This window comes from Muntiacus reevesi, chromosome 17, assembly GCF_963930625.1.
Source record: "Muntiacus reevesi chromosome 17, mMunRee1.1, whole genome shotgun sequence".
Classification (NCBI taxonomy): Eukaryota; Metazoa; Chordata; class Mammalia; order Artiodactyla; family Cervidae; genus Muntiacus; species Muntiacus reevesi.
This window is the reverse complement of record NC_089265.1, coordinates 31,120,956-31,134,754: the sequence shown is the minus strand read 5'-3', so window position 1 is coordinate 31,134,754 and position 13,799 is coordinate 31,120,956. Positions and strand designations below refer to the sequence as shown.

The window sequence follows — 13,799 nt, the reverse complement described above, 5'->3', positions numbered from 1 at the left end:
AAAATACTTCAAATCTTGGTAGAATTATTTGAACTTTGACAATCATGATAGAATGTTTTAACATCCCAATACATTCTAAGTGATACCTAGCTTTACTTGTGGCAAACGAAACTAAACATTTCATCCTAAAGAATATTGTTGTTTTAAATGTAAATATCAAAACTTGACAAATCTTCAAGTAATTCTAAAAGTATGCTTGGCCAGTTTGAATTTTTGCAGTGGACCATTGCTTTTCTCTTTGTTTCTTTTGGGGTGTGATGTAGTGAATACTAACTCTTTGCAAAATATGTTACTATTTTTCTTAAAGAAAAAAATAAGGTATAGTTTCAGCTCTTTATAATATGGGATGTCAAAGGTTGTTGTCTCAGTTAATATGAGACAATTGTTGAAGGCATTTGTATATGATTAAACAGGCACTTTTGACAGTGAGTGAATTTGATATAGTTTTGATGTTAATAAATATTTCTTTACTACCTCATTTGTATAAGACACTGAACAGTCTTATATAGTTTTTAATGTATACTTGGAGTACACACACTTATATGGTTTGAGTAGATTGAGAACATGAATCAATGCCTTCAGCAGCAGAGTACTGAGCATGGAGAAAATAATTGGCAAATATTAACTAACTAACATGAGTCTCATTAGTTATATTACAACATGTTGATCTTTCACTAAACAAATTTCTAATTAGATTAATTATTATTTCATGTATATAGCTTTGTTAAATATTTTGGGGCATTGTGTCTATATGCTTTTTTAATCCTGCTATTTCTTAATTATCCATTAGTCTTTTTCTTTTCCTTTATTTGCCCTAAAATTTTCAGTCAATTTTTAGTGTTTTCCATTTTTGGCCACTAGTCGCAGTGAAACTTTATATCTAATTCAGTCAAAGACATCTAAAAGTGCAATGCAATTTGACTTTTATGTCCTAAAATTTTCTTTGAATTTTGAAATGCAATCTTGTTCAATGTTGAAAATCAATATCTTAAAAGCTGTATAGTTCATAATCTGAGCCCTTGTTCCACGTGGAATTTAGAATGTTACACTACTTAAAGTGAGAAGTTACATACTGGCTAATTTGTGTTACTTGAAGTTGTTGTCAAGTACAAGACAGTAAATTGTTAGGCTACCAAAGTAATTAGCCACCGTATTAGGTTTTGCTAGGCTATGGGGCATAGAAGATTAAAAAGCATTTGTGAACAGAATTGAGTCTGCAGCTGCTCTGTAGCAACCCATACAAAATTCACTCACTATCTTGAAAGATTAGGATGGGGTACATGTCTCTGGGGTGAATGCTTTTGAAAAATAATTCACATTCACAGTCCTCCCATATTTAGGAAGCCTGATTTCTCACGACGATCTTTTGAGTGGCAGTACTTGAACTTCCCATTCCAATACTAATGATTAATGTATAAGAGTTGCACAGTTTAATATCATTTTTTTTCCTCCCGAAAGCTTCTTGGATCCTGATTTCAGTAACTGATTTAACATATAAATTGGCCCAAACTTGGCAAAAATCAAGAATTTTTAACAGGGCACAGATGGTGCAGCAGAAAGCAATATCCAGAGATTTGGTGACTCGAGTGCTCTCTAACCCTCCACCAGCTGCTTTAGCTCAAGTGTGAATAAAGACCTTTTAAGAATCAATGAAATTGTGTCATGTTGTGCCTAAGTATTGCCCACCCAACCAAACTGACACCGAAAACAGAAACAACCATATGGTTTTAAGTGTATTAGAGAAAAGTAGGCTGCAGCTTGATACTTAAGATTAAGTATGTTAAAATGTTACTGCTGATTTCTTGTGCATTGCATATATCTAAGAAGCATCTTATATGAAAAAATATACTCAGCTCTGAATCTTTTAGCTTTCTGATTTAAACGTACAAGAAGGTAAAACAGACAACCACTGCCCAAGTCCAGAAGACATCCTACAGATTACTTTAGGAAATGAAACAAAACACAATCAATATATTTTTAATATATTCGGGCCCTAATAAAGCATGAACGGAAGTGAGCAATTTTTTTTTAATATGCAGAGGTACTTTCTATGGCTTCTTTAGTTTGCAGAAAATGATGACTGATTTTACACACTGATTATCCTTAACATGTGAAATTTCATCCATTTCAGGTAGCCGAAGACCTCCTGGGATGGCTTTCATTTTCAGCAGGTAATATAAAATAAATGGATAATATTTCTATAAGTATTCATTAAAACTCAAGTGGCTGTAGCTAATATAGAATGCATTTATAGCTTAGAATATAAAAATACTTAATTTAACATGATTTTATATTTTTTATGACATTTTATTAATCACAAAGAGTAAACATTTAAAAAGAACTTGTTAAAGTAGTAGGAAATAAAAAAACATTATTAAATATGACCAAAAATATGAATTGATCTGAACCTCTTCAGTAATATCTAAAGAGAATTATTTAAATATCTATACTACACATCATTATATTTCACTAAAAATTTGAATCTTAAAAATTAAGTGGTTTAAATTACCTGCTTGTCATTATAATTGTGTATATATATATATACATGGTGATTTATCATAATTGTATATTTTAAGTGATTTATTGTTGGATATATTTAAGAAAAAAATTCTTGAAATTTGCCCAGTTCCAAGTTGGATTATCCTATATGTCACCTGTAAGAGTAAAATAAGAAAATTCTTTAAATGATTATTTGATGTCATATATATTTTATATATTTTTAGTTGAATTCTCTGGTCATGCTTAGCCACTGTCATGTCCAACTATTTGTGACCCCATGGACTATGGCCTGCCAGGCTTCTCTGTCCATGGAATTCTCCAGGCAAGAATATTGGAATGAGTTTCCATTTCCTTCTCCAGAGGAGGGTCCCGACCCAGGGATTGAACCCAGGTCTCCTGCATTACAGGCAGATTCTTTGCCATCTGAGCCACCAGGGACTCCCAGTTGAATGCTCTATTGGAATATAACTGTGAAACCTTAGTATGAACTTTATCTTCAAGCAGAATAGTAAAGATACATTAAGATAAACCTGCAGAAATTTGGAAGCAAGTAAAAGGTGCCAATGACAATTTTTCAGTTTGTTTATTTGGGATCTTTACCTTAGTTATTTTAGAAGTACCTAAGAAAGACTATGTAATGAAATATTTGGGGTTAGACTAGGTGAGAAAATAGAAGAGACAAAAAGTAGAATTCAATCGCAAATTTTTATTGGAAATTAGACAAGTGAATCAAGAGTTATTTAGGAGGATTAAGAGCAAGATAATAGCTTAAGCACTAAAGAAAACAGGCTGTCATCTAGGATGCTGATTCATTTGTGTGATTAAAAAAAAAAAGAGGGTCTAAAAAGAAAGCTTAGTCAGCTGCTACAAGGATAGATACTCTTGCAATTTTCATTCACTTTTTAGATATAATCCTACTATCACTCAGAGCACATTGACTGAGGTGGGGGTTCTTGAGGAGGATATTGTCCCAATGTCCTTTAATCCTTCCTCAAAGATACCATTGGAAAAAGAGGAATATCAGGCATTTTGCATCTGTTATATACAGAGTCTCACTAGCACTGATCCTGAATTGCTGTTATAGCCTCCTTATTAGAGGGAGACTTTTGGGTTGAGGTAATACATGTAATTCTGACATAAACATCTCCCATTTGATACAGTAGGTGCACAGATTCCATTTGTGTTTATTTACCTTGCACTTTAATGCATAATTAGAATGGACACATACTGGTAGAAGAGTCCTCATGGTGTCTTCCTAACTTTATAGGAACCCTATCCTTTTCTTCCAACTTAATAAATCATAAGTGATACTTTGTCTTGAGAAAAATTGTTGAAATCTTCAGTGCAATTCTCTTTTAATGATGAAGAGGTTTGTGGTCCCTATTATATAGTCTTCATTTCACCTCTGTCTTCTCTGCTTAAAGAATGACCCAAAATATAACTCAGTAAACTTATTCAAGAGGTATTTTTAGCAGTTTTGTCCTATATGGCATCTTTAGATTTCCACAAATTCTCCATTTGTACCATTCTTCCAAGTGATCAGAGTTACTTGATTTCAGTTTAATTCAATTATATCCCTTCTACCTTGGAAAAGGAAGTGATTTGTTCTCACAAGAATTGACAACTCATCCAACTCTAAATATTTGCAGTAGCAGTGGCAAGTCTTACAGGAAATTGTAGTTACTGACATAGACAGTAACATGATATTGTCTCAGAACAAGATACTTATTTTTGACAAAGGGAGTGTCATAAATGGCACATTATTCCTTCCATATAGCACACTGTTAGAAGCCAATGGGCCAAAAGGATGACAGGGTGGCCTACTGAAGGTTTTAGGTAAGTTGCCACCTCAGGGAAAACATTTTGAGAAATAGCCCCAGAATTGTAGTAAATGAACTTGGTCCAATGCAGATATATAATGTTTAATCTTGATTGGGTATGTTTAGGGGTAAAATGGAAGTAGGATTGGCTAGACTCTCACTCACATTGACTTAGTACTCTAAGTTCTGATGGATAAGACACCTTTCTTTCTAGATAGAACCCTCCCTCTAAAGAATACAATAAGATTACAGTAAATCTGAAGTACTGAATTCTTTTCTGATCACATTGAGCAGTATAAGCTGGTGTATTAGAAAGAAGAGAAATGGGCTATACTACTGGCACGGGTAATGAATTCATATCATTATGAGCCAGGTATGGTGTTACACAAAAGGACCCGTCAGCATGTTTAGAACCCTGGTTTACCTGGGAAATATCTCGGTGTTCTCATCCTCCGTGATACTCCTAGGCGTGTTTTTGTTGGAGCCATTACTTGTTGAAGATCAAGAACAACAAAGACTCAGACTCTTCTGGGATGGAAGTCTGGATCACAGTCAGGCAAGCACAATGAACTAGAGAAAGAATTGACCCAGAAAAATGAGGAGAACCCTAGAAAGTGTTGTGAAGTAGGGAGATATGAAAATTAGTCAATCAATGAGTACAATTACCAGGACCTGTTGTAATAGCGCATTGAAAACTCAGTCACAGAGTAGACTTATAATGGCACCCATGTTGATTCAACAGTAAGGGAGTCCTTGTTTCAGATGTTTATTTTGTTGTGGTTCACACCATCTCTTCTTCAACACTTGTTTTTGCTGAAACTAGGATGCAAAGTTCCATGTAGCACAGCACACAATTAAAAATAAACAGAAGCCAAATTGACTATAAGTAGTGATACAGATATCATACACAAATTATTTGAAAACTATTATAAAGATAATTATACATTATCATTTGGAATTAATTCAGGATATGTAAAGCTATAGAAATATTAGATAGTATCAGGTAAAAATATGGAGCTGTAAAATTCATAAGAAACAAATAGATACATTCCATTATCTCTCAAAAATAATTAAATGAAAAGACAAACAAACTTAGAGGAGGGAAAAAGAATGTAAAAACAAATTAGCTGACAATCCACAGAAAAATAAAGAGATGGGTATACATATGAAAATATTTTGGACTTCACACATATTTAAGGATATTAACAATAACTAGATTATTTTTATTATCAATTAAATTAGCAAACATTAAAGTAACCAATAATAAATTTGTCAAGATAATATGAAAATAATACTACTGATATTTTTGTAAAGTGTTACAATTTTTAAAGCCTATTTGTCTTTATGCTATATAGTAAATTTACATTATTTTTGATGAAGCAGTTCCATTAGGAATTTATTTTGTATAGTCACAGGTTGTAAAAAACACAGTCAGAAGTAAAAAAAAAAATGTTATGCAAAAAGGCTTATTATTTGTACAAATTAGAACATAAATATCCACCAGTAGAATATAGATTCAATATGAAATGTCATATCTGTGTCATAAGATTATTTTTATATGTTAAAATATGAGATCAAGACTTACCTGGTGACTTAGATGGTAAAGCATCTGCCTACAGTGCGGGAAACCCAGGTTCAATCCCTGGGTCGGAAAGATCCCGTGGCGAAGGAAATGGCAACCCACTAGTATTCTCACCTGGAAAGTCCCATGGACTGAGGAACCTGGTGGGCTACAGTCTATAGGGTCACAAAGAGTCAGACACGACTGAGTGACTTCACCTTCTTTTCTAATACATCCTAACAGAAGTAAAACTTCCCTATTATATATATATATATATATATATATATATATATATATAATATATACACACACAGACTACTAAATGAAAAAGGATATTCCATGATAGTATGACAACACACCCTATATGAAGAACATTTTTGTAAAACATTAGATGAGGTCAATAGAGATTACTTCTGTGGATTGTGGGAGAAGTTTAGATGTTAGGAAGAATCTATACACTTTATAACCTTTTGATTCATCTGAATTTCATATTTTAACTCATATTACTTTTATTACAAAGTTAGTTTTATTATGTGTACACCCCAAAAAGTCATAATCATCGTTAGAAAACATGAAACAGATCACCAGCCCAGGTGGGATGCATGAGACAAGTGCTCGAGCCTGGTGCACTTGAGAGGACCCAGAGGAGTCAGGTGGAGAGGGAGGGGGGAGGGGGGATTGGGATGGGGAATACGTGTAACTCTATGGCTGATTCATGTCAATGTATGACAAAACCCACTGAAATGTTGTGAAGTAATTAGCCTCCAACTAATAAAAAAAAATTAAAAATAAATAAATAAATAAAAGAACAAAAAAGAAAAAAAAAAAAAAAGAAAAGAAACCATCTCAAAGAATAATTGAACTCTACTTTTCCCAGATCAACATACAACTGTATAGAAATAAGCACCTGGAGTTCTCTGGTTTCCCTGGTGGCTCAGAGGTTAAAGTGCCTGCCTCCAATGAGGAAGACCCGGGTTCGATCCCTGGGTTGGGTAGATCCCCTGGAGAAGGAAATGGTAACCCACTCCAGTATTCTTGCCTGGAGAATCCCGTGGATGGAGGATCCTGGTAGGCTACAGTCCACGAGGTCGCAAAGAGTCGGACACGCCTGAGCGACTTTCTCAGAGTACACTAATTAATATATGTGGAACAATCTAATCTGTAACACAGGTTTGATGAGCTTGCCAAGAGGAAAAGAGCTAAAGGTAATGAGACACTGACTTTGAGCAAGACAAATAGTGGAAATCACATGCCAGGAAGGAAGATTTTTCCTATGATCCTAGAGTTGAGTTTGAGTTCATAGGAAACAGAAAGAGTTGTAAGAATATTTGGGCCAATACTGCTGAAGAGCAGCTTTATCATTTGGAAAGGCAGTTGGATACAATTAACTATCTGTACCTTAGTTGCTAACACTGACAGATACATTGAGCTCAATATTATCTTTGTAACTTGTAAATTTTAGCTTTACATTAGAAGACAAGCTCTTTTATTCAATTTAAAATTATAAAATTCCGGCTATCTTCTCTGAGCTATATGATATACCTCTTGTAGCATATTTATGTTACACGTAGTAGTTTGTACCTTTTAACCCCCTACACCTATCTGTCTTCCTCCCTTATCTCTTTGCACTGCTAGCAACTGTTCGTTCATTATATGAGTCTATAATTCTTCCACCACACTTAGAAACGTGTTAAATGCACCAATGTTTGAAGTAAGAAAGTACACTGGTCAAATTTTATATGAATATTCTGGAAAGATACTTGATATGAAATCTACCCTTGTTAAAAATATTGTAGATATTTTTATATAAAATATTAAATATAAAAATATAAAATATTTTTATAATAAAATTATTATTCAGAAATATTTATTATAAATAAATATTTATATAAAATATTTATAAAATATGAAATACAAAAATATTAGAAGACTATATTGTTAACTACAAATAATATTCTGTACAGAAGGTCTCTAGAACTTATGCTACTGAAACCTTCCTTATACATGTTGAATAGCAATTCACAATCCCTCCCTTCACCTTAGTAGTTCATGGCAATTACCATACCATGCTCTGCTTCTATGTGTTTGACTATTTTACAAATCTCATATAAGTTATATTACACAGTATTTTTCCTTCTGTGACTTCTTATTCCACTTAATATATTTTCCATCCATGTTTTCACATATGGTAGGCTTTCCTTTTTTCTTAAAGTTGAATAATATTTCATTGCATGTATATAATACATTTTTTATCAATTCATTTGTTGATGGACATCACATCTTGGGTATTGTTAATAATGCTGTGAAGAACATAAATATACAAATATATCTTCAGGTTATTCAATCCTGATTTTAATTCTTTTGGATTAAAAACATAGAAGTGAGATTGCTAAATCATGTAGTAACTCATTTAAGAAAATTGAGGAAACTTCATACTGTTTTTCATAGATGTTGCATAGTTTTGCATTCCTGTGAATAGTGTATAAGGATTCCAATTTTTTCACATCCTCACCAACACTTGTCATTTTTAAAAATAAAAGTCATACTAACAAGTGTGAAGTAATGGCTCATGGTATTGATTTTCATTTCTGTGATTATTAGTGATTTTGAGCATCTTTTCATGTATTTGTTGGCCATTTGTATGTCTTCGGAGAAATTCTACTCAGGACACTTGCCTATTGCCATTGGGTTGTTACTATTATTATTATTTATATAAAATTAGAGTTCCCTGTATATTTTGGATATTAAACCTTTAATCAGATTCATGGTTTGTAAATATTTTCTCTCACTGCATAGGTTGCTTTTTTGCTCTTTTGTTTCCTTTGCTATGTAGAAGCTTTTTAGTTTGATACAATGCCTCTTGTTTATTTTTGCTTGTATTGCCCGTGCTTTTGTTGTAATACCCATGGAATTATTGCCAAGACAAGTGTCATGAAGCTTTTCTCCTATGTTTTGTTTTAGGAATGGTACAATTTCAGGTATTATGTTCAAGTCTTTAATCCATTTTGAGTTGATTTGAAAGAATAGTGTAAGATAATGATGCAATTTCATCCTATTGCATGTAGATATCCAGTTTTCCCTAAACCATGTACTGAAAGGATTATTCTTTCCTCATTCTGCATTTTCTGTATCTCTATCAAAGATCAGTTGACCATATATGCATTTTGGGGCTCTCTATTCTGGACTATTGACCTAAATGTCTTTTATTCTAGTACATACTGTTTTATAATGTGGCATAGTAATATATCTTGAAACCAGAAAGTGTGCTGCCTGTAGCTTTGCTGTTCTTTCTCAAGATTGTTTTGACTAATTGAGTTTTTTTGGTTCCATGTAAATTTTAGGATTCTTTTTTCTTTTTTTTTTTATTTCTATGGGAAAACAAGGTCATTGGTATTTTGACAAAAATTTTGTTGTATCCATGGTGCATTTTGGTAGTATGGATATTTTAGCAATACCAACTCTTTCAATTTATGAATACAGAATGTCTTTCCATTTATTTGATTTTACATTATTTTATTAATCAATGTTTGGTAGTGTTCAGTGTACAAATCTTTTAACAGTTAAATTCATACCTTTGTATATTATTATTTTATAATATTATAAATTATAGTTTTATTAATTTCATTTTTAGAAAGCTCAGTATTAATTTATAGAAATGGAACTAATATTTGTATTATTTTTCTATCATGCAACTTTAATGAATTTCTTTATTAGTTCTGATAAGTTTTTCTAGTGTCTTTGGGGTTTTCTAAATCATGCCATTGGCAAATGGAGAGAGCCTTACTTTTTTCCTATCCAACCTGAGTGCTTTTTATTACTTTTCCTTGCCTAATTTCTTTGATAAGGATTCTAGTTGAATGAAAGTGCTGAGAGTGAGTATTCTTGCCTTGTTCTTAAGCATTTCCTAAAACGCTTTTAGTTTTTCACTGTTGAATATATTTATTAGTTATTGACTTTTAATATACATGTCCTTTATTACGTTGGAGTAAAATTCTTCTATAACGAATTTCTTCTTCATGATTTTTCACTTTAATTGATTTCTCTATGTTGAAATCATCTTTACCTCAAATCCCACTAGGTCTTGGTATATGATCCTTTTTAAATGCTGCTGAATTCTCTTTGCTACTATTTTGTTTCCTATTTTTGCATGTATGTCTGTTAGGGATATTGGCATCTATTATTCTTTCCAGCTGTCTCTCTTTTGGGCTTTGGTATCTGGGTAAAACTGGCCTCATAGAATGTCTTTGAAAGTGTCCCCTCTTTGTTAACTTATTTATTTATTTTTGGCTGTGCTGGATGGGTCTTCATTGCTGTAGGCAGGCTGGCTTTCTCTATTTGTGGTGAACAGGGGTACTTTTTGTTGCAGTGCACAGGCTTCTAATCACAGTGGCTTCTCTTGTCACAGAGCACAGGCTTTGGGGCTCTCTGGCTTCAGTAGTTGTGTGCATGGGTCTAATTGTCCCATGGTATGTGGGGTCCTCTCAGACCACAGATGGAACTGGTGTCCCCTGCGTTACAAGGTGGACTCCCAGCCACTGGACTACCAAGCAAGCCCTCCCCTCTTGTGCAGTTTTTTGAAAGAGTTTAATAAGGATTAGTATTAATTATTTAAATGCTTACTAGGATTCATCAGTGAAGACCTCTAGCTCTGAACTTTTCATTGTTGGTAGGTTAATGATTACTGGTTTAATCTCTCTTAGCCTTCTAGCACTTCTTGTATCTTCATGATTCAGGATTGACATGTTATATGTTTCCATCTACTTTTTGTAGATTATCTAGTTTTTTGGTACATGATTGTTCATGGTTCTTTTTTATGTCTTTGGTGGCACTTGTAATGCCTCTTCTTTTATTTCTGAATTTATTTATTGGCGTCTTCTCTCCTGCTTCTCTCTCAAATACTTTATTACTTTGCTTGTCATCTTTGTGCAGGGCTCATGCTAATCTTCTGTGTATCATTCTGATTTTACTATATGTGCTGATGGAGTTAGTATTTCTCTTTTCCTTGGTTAGTCTCACTAAAAAGGCTTGCTATTCTTATTTTCTCAAAAGATTAGCTCTTAGTTTCATTGATCCTTTCAATTGTCTTTCTAGCTCTGTTTAAATTGTTATGCTCTAATCCTTTTATTTCTATCCCTTCACTATGTTTGGACTAGCTTGTTATTTTTGTTCTCAGTCTGTTTTCTTTCCTGGAGGTGTAAATTAGACTGTATATTTTATTTTTTCTTAATAAAGGCATTTATCACTATTAACTTCCTTCTTAAGACTACTTTCAATGCATCCCTTAAGTTTTAGTATGCTTGTTTTCATCTTAATTTGTCTTGAGATATTTCCTAATATCTCTTTTGATTTCTTCTGCAACCCATTTGTTGTTCAAGAGTGACTTGTTTAATTTCTATATATTCATGAATATTCATGAATTTGCCAGTTTTTTTTTTTTTTTTTAATTTACCACTTTTATGTATCTTAGTTAGGTCCATTGGTCTATGGTGCTTTTCAAGTCTGCTGTTTATTTATTTATTTTTTGGTCTAGATATTGTATTCATAATTGAAAGATAATAAAAGTAATAAAATATAATAAAGATAATAAATAACAATAAAACTCCTACTATTATTATATTGGCGTCTCTTTTTCCTTTCAGTTTTGCCAAATTGCTTTGTACATTTAGATGCCATGATGTTGGGAGAATTATACATACATATTTATAATTGTTGTGCCTTTCCAGTGAATTGATCCTTTTGTTGTTGTTGTTGTTATAGTTACTAAGTCATGTCTGATTCTTTGCTACCCCTATGGACCATAGCCTGCAAGGCTCCTCTATTCATGGGATTTCCCACTCAAGAATACTGGATCGGGTTGGGATCTCCCTGACCCAGGGATCAAACCTGTGTTTCCTACATCTCCTGTATTGGTAGGCAAGTTCTTTACCACTGAGCCACCAAGGTCATTATATAATGTCTTTCTCTATCTCTGTGACAGTGTTTGACTTAAAGTTAAGTTTAATTTGATATAAGTAATAACAGTCCTGTTTTCCTTTGGTTCCTATTTGCATGGATTACTTTTTCTATCTCTTCAATTTCAGTTCATATGTATTCTTATAACTAAAGAGTCTCTTCTGTAAACAGCATATAGTTGGATCTTGAGATTTTCGTTTTGCCTAAAAAAATTCTTTCAGATAGTCTGTGTCTTTGTATAGGGGAGTTTGATTCATTATTATTTAAAGTAATTGTTGATAGAGAATGCCTTGCTATTTCCATTTTATTGTTTTCTGTCTGCCTTATAATATTTGTCCCTTTTTATTTCTGGCTGTTTTTCTTTGTCTTTCATTGATTTTTCTGCATTGGTGTACTTTCTTTCCATTTTTCTTTTGTGCATATTCTATTGGCATTTTCTGTCTCATTATAATGGGACCTACATAAAACAGTCTATGGTTATAACTGTTTTAAGCTGATAATCTAATGACATATGGTATATAAACTCACTCCACTTGCTTTTTGTCTTTGTCTTTGTTGGTCATTTTATTATAATGTGTCTTGGTATAAATTCCTCTTATTGGTAACCTTTGGGCTCCTGGATTTAGAGATTCATTTCCCCTTTCCAAGATTTGGGAAGTTTTGGACCACTGTTTCTTTGAATAACTCCTTACTACATCTTTGTCTTTTGACCCTCTGTGGCATTCCATAAGTCTCTTTAGAATTTTTCATTCTTTTTTATTCTTTTTTTGTTGTTGTTGTTAGCTCCTCTTATTGGATAATTTCCAGTGTCTTTTCTTTGAGTTTACTGGTCCATTTTTCTGCTTGATATAATCATTGGGAAGCCCTTCTAGTGAATTTTCTAGTTCACTTATTGTGTGCTTCAACTCTATGACATCTGCCAGGTACTTTTTAATATTTTCTATCTCTGCTAATATTCTCAGTTTGTTCATGTGTTGTTCTTCAGACCTCACTGAATATGTTTATGATGGTTATTTTAAATTTTATTTCAAGTAGCTTATACATCTCCATTTCATGAGGGTCAGTTTCTAGAAATTCATTGTGTTCCTTTGCTTGGAGCACATTTTCATGATTTTTTCATTGTCTTTGATTCCTTATATTGGACAATACAATTGCTTTTCTCATTTTTCTTGTGCTGGTCTTGCACGAGATAAGACCCCAGTCAGAGATTCTGAGCAGCCTTTCAAAACTTCATGCCAGTGCAAACTGTCATATTGTTCTCAGTGGCCCCCCAGGCATCTAGCGCTGGGTTTCATCACTGCTCTAAGACATGACAGAATCCAATAACTGAGAAAACTACCAGAAAAGCCAGAGTATTGGACAAACAATTTTTTTTCCTCCTTTGGGGAATCTGGGGACTGGGTTTCTTTTTGCCTGAGCAAGGGTGTGTGGTGTGGTATGTGTTAGTTTAACAGTTTAAGCAGCAGTTTTTGTTCTCAATGGTCCCTAAGATCTAGAGTATCCCTGGTCTAATCAGAGATCAAAAACAGGTGAGGCAGAAGTAAGTGCCTCAGGAAGCCCACAGCATCATCATAACGTTGAAACTATGGTCTAGTGCTTTCCTTCCATCCCAAGGAAGAAAGTGGGAACTGGGAGTATCTTTTCAACAGCATAGTGCTGTGCCCTGTTAGGACTAATGATGAAATATTACTGCCAGCTTTGATGTGGCTCAGTCTGTGCTCACCCAGAATTTATAAACCTTTCAGTCAGTTTCTGAATTTCTCCCAAGGGAAACTATTCTGTGGATCGCCACTAAATATGTGTGTCCATGAGGGGAAGAAGTTTTCAGGACTTCCTATTTACCTTCTTGCTGATGTCCCAAAATATATTTTATGTCTTAAATATTTTAAAGATCCAAGTATCATATAGACACACACAAATTAATATTATTAAAATAATTCAAGAAGTGTTTAAAAGACTGTTTTATT

General features: G+C 33.3%; 1 pseudogene; it reads right to left on the bottom strand.

The window, feature by feature from the left end:
- Window positions 1–10,773: 10,773 nt before the first annotated feature.
- LOC136148788 (U6 spliceosomal RNA) lies at window positions 10,774–10,871 on the bottom strand (annotated as a pseudogene).
- Between the last annotated feature and the right edge of the window lie 2,928 nt (window positions 10,872–13,799).